Here is a 12,604-nt window from a genome sequence, read left to right on the forward strand (position 1 = left end):
TTGATGAGAATGTAAACTGGCACAGCCAATAGGGAAAGCAATACGGAAGTGCCTCAAAAGACTGAAAATAAAACTTCCATATGATCCGGCAATCCCTCTTCTGGGGATTTCCAGAGGAAATGAAACCACTATTTTCAAGACATAGCTGCAACCCCATCTTTATTGCGGCGTTAATTACCAAACCCGGACATGAAAACAACCTAAGAGTCTATAAATGGATGAATGAATAAAGTGTGGGAAATATACAGCGTAACATGACTCAGCCATAAAAATGAAGGAGATACTGCCCTTTGTGACAACATGGATGGATGTTAAGGGCACTAAGCCAAACGAAATAAGTGAGGGAGACACAAGTACAGTACGATCTTACTCACGCGTGAATTCTAAAAAAAGCCAAACTTCCAGAATGAATAAATCACAGGGATAAAAGGCTCAGCATAAGGAATATAGTCACAGGTATTGCAACACTATTGTCGGGTGAAAGACGGTAGGTACCCTTGTGCCGACATAGCATGACATATAAACTTGTCAAATCACTATGTTTGTTGACACCTGAAACCAATGTGACAGTGTGTGTCAACTGTACTCAAAGAAAAAGTAAATTAATTAAATTACATTTATTTCATTTCAATTAAAAAGCCACGTATAGAAATAGACTATAACAGTCTACGGCCATACTACCCTGAACACGCCCGATCTCGTCTGATCTCGGAAGCTAAGCAGGGTCGGGCCTGGTTAGTACTTGGATGGGAGAAATAGACCATGACCGTGGTTCGGGTGCTGGAGTGCGGGGGAAATGGGAAGATGGTAAACATAAAGTTCCAGCTTCTAGTTACAAGATGAATCCAAGTTCTGGAACTGTAACGTTCAGCACGGTGACTATAGTTAACAATGCTGTGCTGGATCCTGCAAAGCTGAGAAGAGAATAGGACTGAAATATTCCAACCGCAAAAACAAATGGTAATTACGTAAATTGATGGATGTGTTAACTAACCTTTTGAGGGAATCATTGTGCAACACATACATACATCGTCCTCACATTGCACACCTTAAGCTCATACAATTTTATATGACAATTATATCTCTTTAAAGCTGGAAAACCGCCGTTGGAACTAATACACAAATTCAGGAAAGTTGGAGGATGCAGCATATACATGCAAAAGCCAGTTGCATGTCTATGCAATAACAATAAGCAATACAAAAAGCAAATTAAGAAAGCCACCTCACTTACGGTAGCATCAAAAGAACAAAATACTCAGGAATAAACTTAGCAAAGAAAGTGGAAATCTTATAATTTGAAAATTACACACAACATTTTTAAAGAAATCAAAGGAGACACAATTTTTTTTTTAATTCCAAGTTTTTATTTAAATTCTGATTAGTTGATACATATGGTAAAACTTGTTTCAGGTGTAGGATTTAGTGATTCATCACTGACATATAACGCTCAGTACTCATCACAAGCGCCCTCCCTAATACCCACCACCCATTTAACCTATTCTCCACCCTCCTCCCTCCACCAACCCTCAGTTTGTTCTCTAGAGTTAAAAGTCTCTCATGGTTTGCTGCCCTCTCTCCTTTTCTTTCCCTTCCCCAATGTTCATTTGTTTTGCTTTTCTTAAAGTCCACATATGAGTGAAATTTGTCTTTCTCTGACGGACTTATTTCACTTAGCATTATAATACTCTAGCTCCATCCATGTTGTTGCAAATGGCAAGATTTCATTCTTTTTTATGGCTGAATAATAATCCATGGTGTATGTATACATATGTATGTATGTATGTATTGAGATACGCACACACACACACACACACACACACACACACACACATACATATCTATACCACATCTTCTTTATCCATTCATCTATCTATGGACATTTGGGCTGTTTCTATATCTTGGTTATTGTAAATAATGCTGCAGTAAACATAGGGGTGCCTATATCCTTTCAAATGAGCATTTTCATATTCTTCACGTAAATATCCAATAGTGCAATTGCTGGATCATATGGTGATTCTATTTTTAATTTTGAGGAACCTCCATACTGTTTTCCCCAGAGGCTGCATCAGTTTGCATTACCACCAACAGTGCACGAGGGTACATGACAGAGTCTTACTATTGCTAACCATTAGAGAAGTGAAAATCAAAACCATAATGGAATATATAATCTCACACCCATTAGGACGGCCGCTATCAAAATAAAAAAGAGAAGAGGGGCACCTGGGTGGCTCAGTCAGTTAGGCAGCCAACTTCAGCTCAGCTCATGATCTCATGGTTGGTGAGTTCGAGCCCCCCATTGGGCTCTGTGCGGACAGCTCAAAGCCCGGAGCCTGCTTTGGATTCTGTGTCTCCTTCTTGCTCTCTCTCTCTGCCCCTTCCCGACTTGTGCTCTGTCTATGTCTCTGTCTCTCAAAAATAAATCAACATTTAAAAAAAATTATTTTTAATAAAAAAGAGAAGAAAATAGCAGGTGCTATCAAGAATGTGGAGAAATTGGGATCCTTGTGCATTCTTTGTGGGAGTGTAAAATAGTACAGACACAATGTAAAACGGTGCAGTTTCTTCAAATAAGTTAAAATTAGAATTACTATATGATCCAGAAATCCAACTTCTGGGTATATATCCAAAGCTACTGAAAGCAAGACTCATGGAAACATTTGCACACCCATGTTCACTGCAGCATTAGTCACAATAGCCAAGAGGTAAAAGCAGCCCAGATGTTCATTAACACTTGAATGGATAAATGATACGTGGTATATGCACAATGGAATATTAGTCAGCCTTAAAAAGGAAGAGAGTTCTGTTACTGCTACATCATGAATGAACTTTGAGGACATTATGTTACATGAAATAAGGCCGTCACAAAAAACCAAACACTGTGTGGTTCAACTTATACGAGGTGTCCAAAGGAGTCAAACTCATTGAAGTTCGATAGAAGGGGGGTTACCGGGGACTGGAGGTGGGGGGCAATGGAAGTTGTGGTTAAAAGGGTATAGAGTTCACTTTTGCACGATGAAAAAGTTGTAGAGATAGATCTTTTTGCAACAATATGAATATGGGTAACACTACTGAACTCTACATTTAAAACCAGTTCAGATGGTAACATCCGTATTTTCTTCCACAATTAAAAACAATTTAATGAAAAATAAACACAAGTACCTGCTCTGCTTCTGTGTTGATCACCACCAAGTGAGCACCCATTGCAACACAGTTCTGTTCACTCTTTGACCAAAAATTCTGCTCAGTAGAAATGAAGTAGCAGCTGGAACCAAATGACTTCCAAGCACATGGGCAACATGCCCAGACATTCCCTGTGTTGCATGAAAGATAAGAATGAGCGCGAGACAGCACGAATAAGATTAAAGAGGTATGTTTCATACACATAAAATTCCAAGAATCTGCATTTCTTTTCTAGAGATGGGTTTCTTATTTCACGTATTTACTGTTTCCCTGAATTATATAGCTTGGAGCCATAGATCTGCTTTTAAATAAACATTGTTTAGCATTAAGCCCACAATATTTAAGCCCTAAAGTTTACCTGCATAATTGCTCTGGATTTCTTGCCCAAAAAAAAAAAAAAAAAGCTATTATCATTGTTTTTCCCTGTCCTTCAAATCCTTTATACATTAGAAACATCAAGGTCTCTCAGGATTTCAAATGACCCGCGCAGGTGAATAATTTGAGCAAATAGTTATACATACATATATAAGATACATATATATGTGTGTGTATTATATATACATATATATAAATAAATAACAAGTCATTTAGATTTGTTGAGGTCTGAGTGTTTTTAAAGCTATTTTAATATATCTGGTCTTCTCGGGCTTAATTTTTTGATCCACATTGCTAAGATTCATCTGTGTTGCATATAGGTCTATTTTATTTATTTTGTATGTTATTACATCATTAAGGGACGACAAACAATGTACAGGCTTTTTTATCTTTTATAATACTATAAGTTGGATGAAATAGGCCACGTCTCTGCCATTTTAATATTAGCCACTTGTAGAAATCTATCTCAAGTATGTATTCTGTTCATTAGTTTTTTTTAAGTTTATTTATTTATTTTGAGAGACAGAGAGCGAGCAGGGGAGGGACAGAGAGAGAGGGAGAGAGAGATAATCCCAAGCAGGCTCCACATTGCCAGCACAGAACTCCACATGGGGCTCGAACCCATAAACTGTGGGATCACGACCGAAATCAAGAGTCAGATGCTTAACCAACTGAGCCACCCAGGCGCCCCTGTGTTCTGTTCATTACTAAAGACTGCATGGGGAGCCTGGGTGGCGCAGTCGGTTAAGCGTCCGACTTCAGCCAGGTCACGATCTTGGGGTCCGTGAGTTCAAGCCCCGCGTCAGGCTCTGGGCTGATGGCTCAGAGCCTAGAGCCTGTTTCCGATTCTGTGTCTCCCTCTCTCTCTGCCCCTCCCCCGTTCATGCTCTGTCTCTCTCTGTCCCAAAAATAAAAAAATAAAAAAATAAACGTTGGGAAAAAAAAAAAAAAAGACTGCTTTTCACAGCACTCCTCAAAGCATGTATTAACGTTATTATTTCAATTTAAAAAGTCTGATTTGGCTGACTGTTTTGATGGTCGGTACCGTCTTGGTCAACTAAATTATATACGGCAAACATTTTGCATATGATGAATGTGCTGAATCTCTAGCTCTGGGGTTGACAAGAATATTGATGAATAGAAGCACTTGTCAAAAAGGTACACTAACATTAATAATATTTTGTGTTCCCAATTGCTCTGAGAATAATGGACTGATCAAGTACTTTGACTAAAAAACAGTACCTATTAAGGTACCTATTAAAAAGCAGGTGTAATTAGAAGTCATTTGACAAGAGTTACTAAAACCTTTTCTAGTGTACTACCTTGAAATTGAGAAAGCAAATGACTACTAAGAAATAACAACCTTTTGCAGATTATCCCATTTATTATTCTTTACTCTCAACAACACTGAAGAATAATCTAATCAATGCTCAGTTAACACACCATTAAAATAATTTTTGATAACAGAAAACTGGATGATTTTTGGCAAATAACTTTTAAAAAGTTTAAAAACTGGTGATATTCTAACAAATCACCTTCTATTCCTACTTATTTATCTAAGTAAGATTTATTGGTATGTGTCACTAAATTGAAAAATAGGAACAGAACTGATGTTGAATTCTATCTCATTCTAGTAATACTAGGATACAACTGATTGTTTTTCCTAAATTTTTTTAATGTTTATTTATTTATGAGAGAGAGAGAGAGACGGATGGAGGGGCAGAGAGAGAGGGGAACAGAGGATTTAAAGCTGGCTCTGCACTGACAGCAGTGAGCCAGGTGCCAGGCTCGAACTCACAAACTGCTAGATCATGACCTGAGCCAAAGTCAGACACGCAACCAACTAAGCCATCCAGGCACCCGACTGATTGTATTTTTTTTTTTAAGATACGTAATGATAAGTCAATCTGGAAGAAATTTTACAACATGTAAAGCCTAATGGCCCTCAGGAAATGAAAATATCAGACATATAGTACATATTTTAGAAAATCAAGGAAGTGTGATGTAAACATTAGTTGAAGAGGGAAAAAGAATAATGTAAAACATCCAACTGTTAAAGAATACATACTTTTTTTTTTTAATGAATGATGGTAGTATTTCAATACCAGCAGAGAGATTTTGAAAGGCGTTGCAAGAGTTTTGTGTTTTAAATGTCAATACTTACAATATTTTATTTTTATTTTTTTAATGTTTATTTCTTTTTGAGAGAGACAGAGACAGAGTGTGAGCAGGAGAGGGGCAGAGAGAAAGGGAGACAGAATCCGGAGCAGGCTCCAGGCTCTGAGCTGTCAGCACAGAGCCTAACGCGGGGCTCGAACTCCCAAACCAGGAGATCACGACTTGAGCCATAGTTGGACGCGCAACCCACTGAGCCACCCAGGCGCCCCAATACTTATATTTTAGAACTTAAACCCTTCATTTCTACAACTTGGTAAAAAAAAAAAATTAATGTCAAAATAAATTGTATAAGAGGGTATGTAGTTTTTCAAAATCCTTGTTGGGACCTGAATTTGAAAACTACAGGTCTAGGTAGAGCTCAGCTCTACTGAAGAAACTTTATACGGGCATCTGAACATCTCAACACTCTGACTGGGACTCAGGGGGAAACAAATTGGAGAAGACACACTGAGACTATCAATTATTTCTTAACTGTAATTGAAATGAAAATTTTGTGTTTAGACTTTTGCTCTTCCTCTTCATTGTAATAAGAATTTGAAAAGATATTGTTAACATTGGGGCCCTTTTATTTGCTGATATGGTATTAAGTAAAATAATTTTATCATGTAAGCTTGAATCGTGTAACTTGAATTAGTTGTATTGATGAGCTTAGTTGACCATAAATAATACCAGGTTGGGTATTTTTTTTTTAGTTTTTTTTTCAACGTTTATTTATTTTGGGGACAGAGAGAGACAGAGCATGAACGGGGGAGGGGCAGAGAGAGAGGGAGACACAGAATCGGAAACAGGCTCCAGGCTCTGAGCCATCAGCCCAGAGCCCGACGCGGGGCTCGAACTCCCGGACCGCGAGATCGTGACCTGGCTGAAGTCGGACGCTCAACCGACTGCGCCACCCAGGCGCCCCCAGGTTGGGTATTTTTAAGGAGTAAATTTGCAGTCTCTTCTGCAAATGTAGGGTTCATTTCATTAATATCCATCTCTGTCTCGTTCATTTCAGAACATTCTGAAGGCAAAGGGTAAAGCACCCATGGCTGCTTCCAAGAAGGCATTCTTTAAAATTCCAGTTGTTGGAGTGCCTACCTCCTCAGTAGGGCCAGCTCCACAATTGTTTGACAAAAGAACCCCAAGGTGACAAGAGAACCAGAAGTCAGGGAGAGTAAAGAAAATCCTCCCTAACCACCCCATGTACCATATTGTTGCCAAATAACATAAAAGGGAAAATTCCAACATCTCTTAGAAATGCAAAGAAACATCTGCCCTCGTTTTACCCCTCATAGGTTTCCGCATAGAAGCAGAGGATTGGATTATTTAGTTCTTGAAAGTAGCAAGAGTCTGAAATCTACTTGGATTTTTTTTTTTTCTTGGAAAGAGTAAGGCCGTAAAGACTACTACAAACATGTACTTTACCTTTTTTTGACTTTCTTCACCAGATATAGTGTGGGGCAAATTATGATTCTGAATTCAACTGCCCCAGCTCTTCACATAGGAAGTTACCAGGACTATAGTTTACAGTGAGGGCAATCTCATCCTGAACCATGTTCCAGGATTCACACTGACCAGTAATATAGCTGATGCTTGGCATGCAGATGGCTATTACTGAGAACTTTAGATAAAAAAAGAAGATTTTCTCCATTTGATAAGGATGCGGTTAACGTGAAAAGAGAACTGTTATGAATAACTTCCAGTGTTAGCTTGAGCAAAGTACATGGTATGTGTTGGTAGCATTTATTGAGGTCAAGCAGTCTGGAGGAAAAATTGTTTTGAGGATGAATCTAAAGCCTGATATGAACATGTAAATTTAGAGATATCTGAAAGCAGAGACTTTCTTTTTTCAAAAAAAAAAAAGAAAAAATGGAATAAACCAATGTTGAACTTGACCTTGACCTCTCTCTGAGAAAAGAGAAAGTCTGGTTAGGCATTGCAACACCTTACCTCTCATGCTTGTCCCTTCACTGAAGCAGGTTAAACCTGAGTGGCGTGTGTGTAGTTCAGACAGCCTTTGGCCAGTTTTGCCATATGTAAGATGATAAGTCACTGTGAAGGAAGCAGAAGGATTAGTATTCATCATTTGTTTTTATTATAGAGAGTCATGCTCTATATCTCTTGCCAAGCTGGCTTGCTTCCAACCCCCACCAATCTCTTCTCTCTAGGCAAGCTCATAAACACTACGCTGAATTACGACTTGTTTGTATTCATTAATTTTGTTTGTTTATATGCCTGCCCGTTTATTTTTTGGTTCTTTCCGCACTGGAATTTAAGTTCTATATTCTTGGGCAGAGATTTGATCTGTTTTCCACATCAATCGATCGCCAACACCTGGAACAGTGATGGTCACAGAGTAATCAATAGATATTTTCTGACTCACTGGCTGTCTGTTTCTCCTTAATGTTAATAATCCTGAAGCAAGCTTGCAGGTTATTTTAATATTTTCTAAAGTTTCTGACTGTTGGTAGCTACAGATAAACGTATGGGGTAAATAACAACCAAGGGGAACTTTTGACATTTAAACATTTTATTTTTTTTTTCAACGTTTATTTATTTTTGGGACAGAGAGAGACAGAGCATGAACGGGGGAGGGGCAGAGAGAGAGGGAGACACAGAATCGGAAACAGGCTCCAGGCTCTGAGCCGTCAGCCCAGAGCCTGCCGCGGGGCTCGAACTCCCGGACCGCGAGATCGTGACCTGGCTGAAGTCGGACGCTTAACCGACTGCGCCACCCAGGCGCCCCAACATTTAAACATTTTAAATGTCTCAGATAAACATTCACTTTTATGCTCAAGGGTGTGTGCCTTAAGCATATGACCTATTCTCTCTCAGGTTCTGCCATGACTCTTCACTTACTTTTTCTTGCCCTTCTACTACTGAAGCTCAATACAGTCAAGACTTTCTACCTTGGGTCCTGAATATCTGCTTCCTTTAATGAAATAACTATTCTTAAACCTCCTTCTCTTTTGCACTTGACCATGAAAAGTAAAGCAGATTTTAACTTAGGTGATAACCGTGTTTTAACAAAGGCTGTGAGATTGGTTTACATCTCAGAAGGTATTTCAAACATGGCCCATTTGACATAGGTAGTCACTTTCACTCCCTCCCAGACTATTCAATATTATTTTTAATTACGTTATCAATGAAAAGAGGACCAAATTGTAGCTTAAAGAGCAAACAGATCTTTGAAACTTCTCACAAAATGAACTTGAAATATTTACTTGCAAGTAAATTGCACAAGGAAAACAAAACTTCATTCCCTTATATCTCCAAGATTGCATTTGAAAACTTTTTCGTCTCATACTGGGAAAGACTCCCATATGAAAATCAAAGAGCCTAATCTATATTATGATTATAAAAGTAATTATAGTTGAAGTCTCAAAATAGAGGACTTTTTGCCCAGAGAACAGTGATCACTAGGGAACCCGGTAGTGGATGATGTGTCTTAAAGGATGTCTACAACTAACACACATTCATATGTGAGGCCATAGTGGGGATCGTGTTAATAAAACCAGGTAAAGTAGATCCGGAAGCAGAGTCAATTATCAAAAGATGGAAAAAGAGGAGGGAAGGAAGGAGGAGGAGGAGAAATCAAATATGGTATTCCAAGTAAGAGCTAACATATTAATGAAATTAAAAAAAACAAAAACAAAAAACATACCCTAGGAAATCTTTATAGAACAGGATAGGAAAAGGAATCAAGGGAAGTGGCACCTGAGTGAAGAACTTACCCACACAGCTCACAATGAAACAAGCACTGAGGAGTGCTATGGAACTCACAGCAACAGACCAGAATCTTACTTGGGACCGCCATACTGCTTTCTCTGTCAGACCAGCAAGACAAAAGCAGTTATCAAGAAGCCAGGAAGTGAAAATTTTTAGGAAGCTTAGAGCAATGAAGAAACCAGATGAAGAATCTCAGAGTAATTAAAAACTTAAAACAAGAGAGAGCTTAGAAACTCCCTCAGAATAGGGGTTCCTGGGTGCCTTGGTCGGTTGAGTGTTGGACTCTTGACTTTGGCTCAGGTCATGATTCCAGGGTCATGGGATTGAGCCCTGCATTGGGATTCTCTCTCTCTCTCTCTCTCTCTCTCTCTCTCTCTCTCTCTCCTCTCCCTCTCCCTCTCCCCCTCACCCCCTCTCTCCCTCTTTCCCTCTCCCCCACTCATGCTCTCTCTAAAAAATAAGGGCGGCAGGGGGGCGGGGAAGACTCTTTCAGAATAAATAAGCAAGTAGTGGCTCTGTAGTCCTAAATGATCTGGGCAAAACTCACCCTCAGCCAACCATAATTCCCATTTCCTTATTCTTTCTTCTCAAATATTATGCTAATCCATTGAGTCTCTGTCTTGCTGAAAACATCACTTTGCCTCCCTCTTCCCATACCACTGTATTAGTATTTGGTTTCTTACTGTTTGAAGTGCTTCTGGCTCTGACGAATTATTCTTTCTTTCAGCTTCCCATCACTCTTACTACAGTGGCCCAATCTTGGTCCCATCAATCTGTGGTCTACCCCTTGTTTCCCAATGACCTTTATGAGCTCATCGTATACTTCTGCCTTCCTCTCTGGAACTGAGAAAAGGAATGCTCACCTCTATCTTGAGGTTGCCCTTCTCGTACCATCATCTTCTGTATTCAGAAGATTCAGGAGGCTCTTTTTTACCACTTGCTCTGAAGATGTCACCAGAGCTCTGCTTCAGTCAAAGAGATCAGAGCTCAGAGACAAACTGCTAAACACTCTTATGAGGCTAAGGGACTTCTGGTAAAAACTGTGTCTTGAAGAAGAAGTTGTGGTTTGGATAAGTTTCAAGTTATTTTAAAAATACTGGGAAAAATAAGAGGAAATTGAGAAACATATCCCAAACTGCTCATTGGAACTTTGACATGAATTTCAGATTATGTGTCAATTCCTGACATAAGATTTCTGATTCCTATTCTGGTGTGCAAAATAGAAAATTTCATATGCCCTAAAAGAAATTTATTTGTAGGCCTTAATTTAAGTGCTCCCAAGCCAAATTGGATTTTATGTAAATTTTAATCCATGTATTGAAGAGGGTCTTAGAAGTAAGCAAAAGTCTGATTGACTAGATATGGCCTCAATAATAAGGGTTAATATAGAAATTACATAAAGATCTATAGACATTGCTCAGGAATATGATCGTAAAATGGAAGATTCTGGAATCTATCTGCAAAGCGATGAAACATTCTTATTGCATCAAGACCAATATTGGGCATAGGTTAGTCATCTTTTTTTTTTAATTTTTTTTTTTTTAACATTGATTTATTTTTGAGAAACAGAGTGAGACAAAGCGTGAGCAGGGGAGGGGCAGAGAGAGAAGGAGACACAGAATCTGAAGCAGGCTCCAGGCTCTGAGCAAGAGGTCAGCACAGAGCCTGATGCGGGGCTCGAACCCACAAACTGTGAGATCATGACCTGAGCCGAAGTCGGACGCTCAACCGACTGAGCCACCCAGGCGCCCCAAGGTTACTCATCTTTTCTTATCTCCCTGAGTAGGTAAGGGGGAGCTTGAAGTGGTATAACAGCAAAGACAGCCTTCATTAATTTCTTCTAATTAAGAGCTTGGGGATCCTTCAAAACATACAGTCTCTAGAATGTAGACTTTTCTCTTTATTAATATCACAAATATCTCCACATTCTCAAGTGAGCAGTCTTGAATACAAAAAAAAAAATCCTAATGTGAATAAGTGCATACTGTACTCAACAAGCTTTTAAAGTGATGGCATAGTTACAGTGAATGATAAAACAGATATTGAGAACAGTAGTAAAAGCCCAGAAAATTCTCCCTGGGGTTGGTTAGAGAGATACAACAAGTCGTAAGAGGGGAAGGAGAAGTGGTTATAAAACATATGCATCTGCCTCCAGTTCCCCTCAGAGATCAAGAAACACAAACCCAAGGTATGAGATGGTCCAAAGAAAATTTGTAAACTTTATATATAGGAAAATCAGTTTAAAGAGCTATTTGCTCATTGCCCATCTCCAGTATGTGCTCCCTAAGTCTCTTTCTGGTCTTGACCACTGGCAGCCCTGTGCTCCATTTTCTTTTGTTCTTTTCATTCCTTATACATTTCTAGATTACAGTAGCAAGACTTTGAATAGAGCGCTGAGATGATATGAGCAAAGGCAAACAGGATCAAAACAAAAAACAAAATAAAAAATTAATAGGGAGAATGGGAGATTAGATCAAAAGGAGACTTGTGGTAGGTTCAGGTCAGATGTACAGACAAATATGGGATATTTGAGTCTAATAAGGGAGCCATGCAAAAACTAGCAATGGAAAAGATAATAACTTGTACGGATTGAAAATAAAATCACATACTATTAGAGTCAAAATGCATATTGTCCTTTTGACTTGAACTCTTTGGAAGGGAACATCAGGAGTGAATCGGCAATTTGAAACAAATGCTTTTAAGAAAGCAGCACTGTGTTGCCCTTTTGAAAATTACTGTCCATGATTGAACTAAGCAGACCCAGTTTGATTCTCCTGTTTAAGAATTTAAAGACAACTTAATCAATAGGTGGAGGCAAGCACTACCTTCTAAGAGATATTTAGACTCCGATATTTTCCCACACAAATGTGTTTAAGATATTTTTGGTCTACAGACTCACAATACAGAATATAGAGCATCTCATTATTTTCAACTCAAGAGATTATTATTGTTGTTTCTTATAATAACACTGGATGATAAGAAATTTCATATAAGTCATTCTTCAGATGATCCTTTGGGATTACATCAAGATTCTAGGGATTACCTAATTCCAAGAAATTAGAGGAAGAATGGCTGATCACTGTTCATGGTTATGTTGTTACCTTCATGTGCCTCAAATCTTCAGTGCCATGATAGCTCCCCAATGCTTTGAAACCAACTT

The 12,604-nt window shown here is 38.7% G+C and overlaps 1 non-coding gene and 1 pseudogene across 1 annotated transcript; one reads left to right on the forward strand and one right to left on the reverse strand.

Moving 5' to 3' along the window:
• The first annotated feature begins 664 nt into the window (after window positions 1–664).
• LOC113603742 (uncharacterized) lies at window positions 665–789 on the forward strand (annotated as a pseudogene).
• A 740-nt stretch (window positions 790–1,529) lies between these two features.
• LOC106965433 (C-type lectin domain containing 6A) lies at window positions 1,530–12,604 on the reverse strand. The gene is made up of 4 exons (XR_008300090.1): window positions 10,308–12,604; window positions 9,450–9,542; window positions 7,666–7,767; window positions 1,530–3,311 (listed from the first exon to the last, which is right to left on the reverse strand). It is a non-coding gene; the product is annotated as a C-type lectin domain containing 6A (transcript).

The sequence above is a fragment of the Acinonyx jubatus genome, chromosome B4 (assembly GCF_027475565.1).
Source record: "Acinonyx jubatus isolate Ajub_Pintada_27869175 chromosome B4, VMU_Ajub_asm_v1.0, whole genome shotgun sequence".
Classification (NCBI taxonomy): Eukaryota; Metazoa; Chordata; class Mammalia; order Carnivora; family Felidae; genus Acinonyx; species Acinonyx jubatus.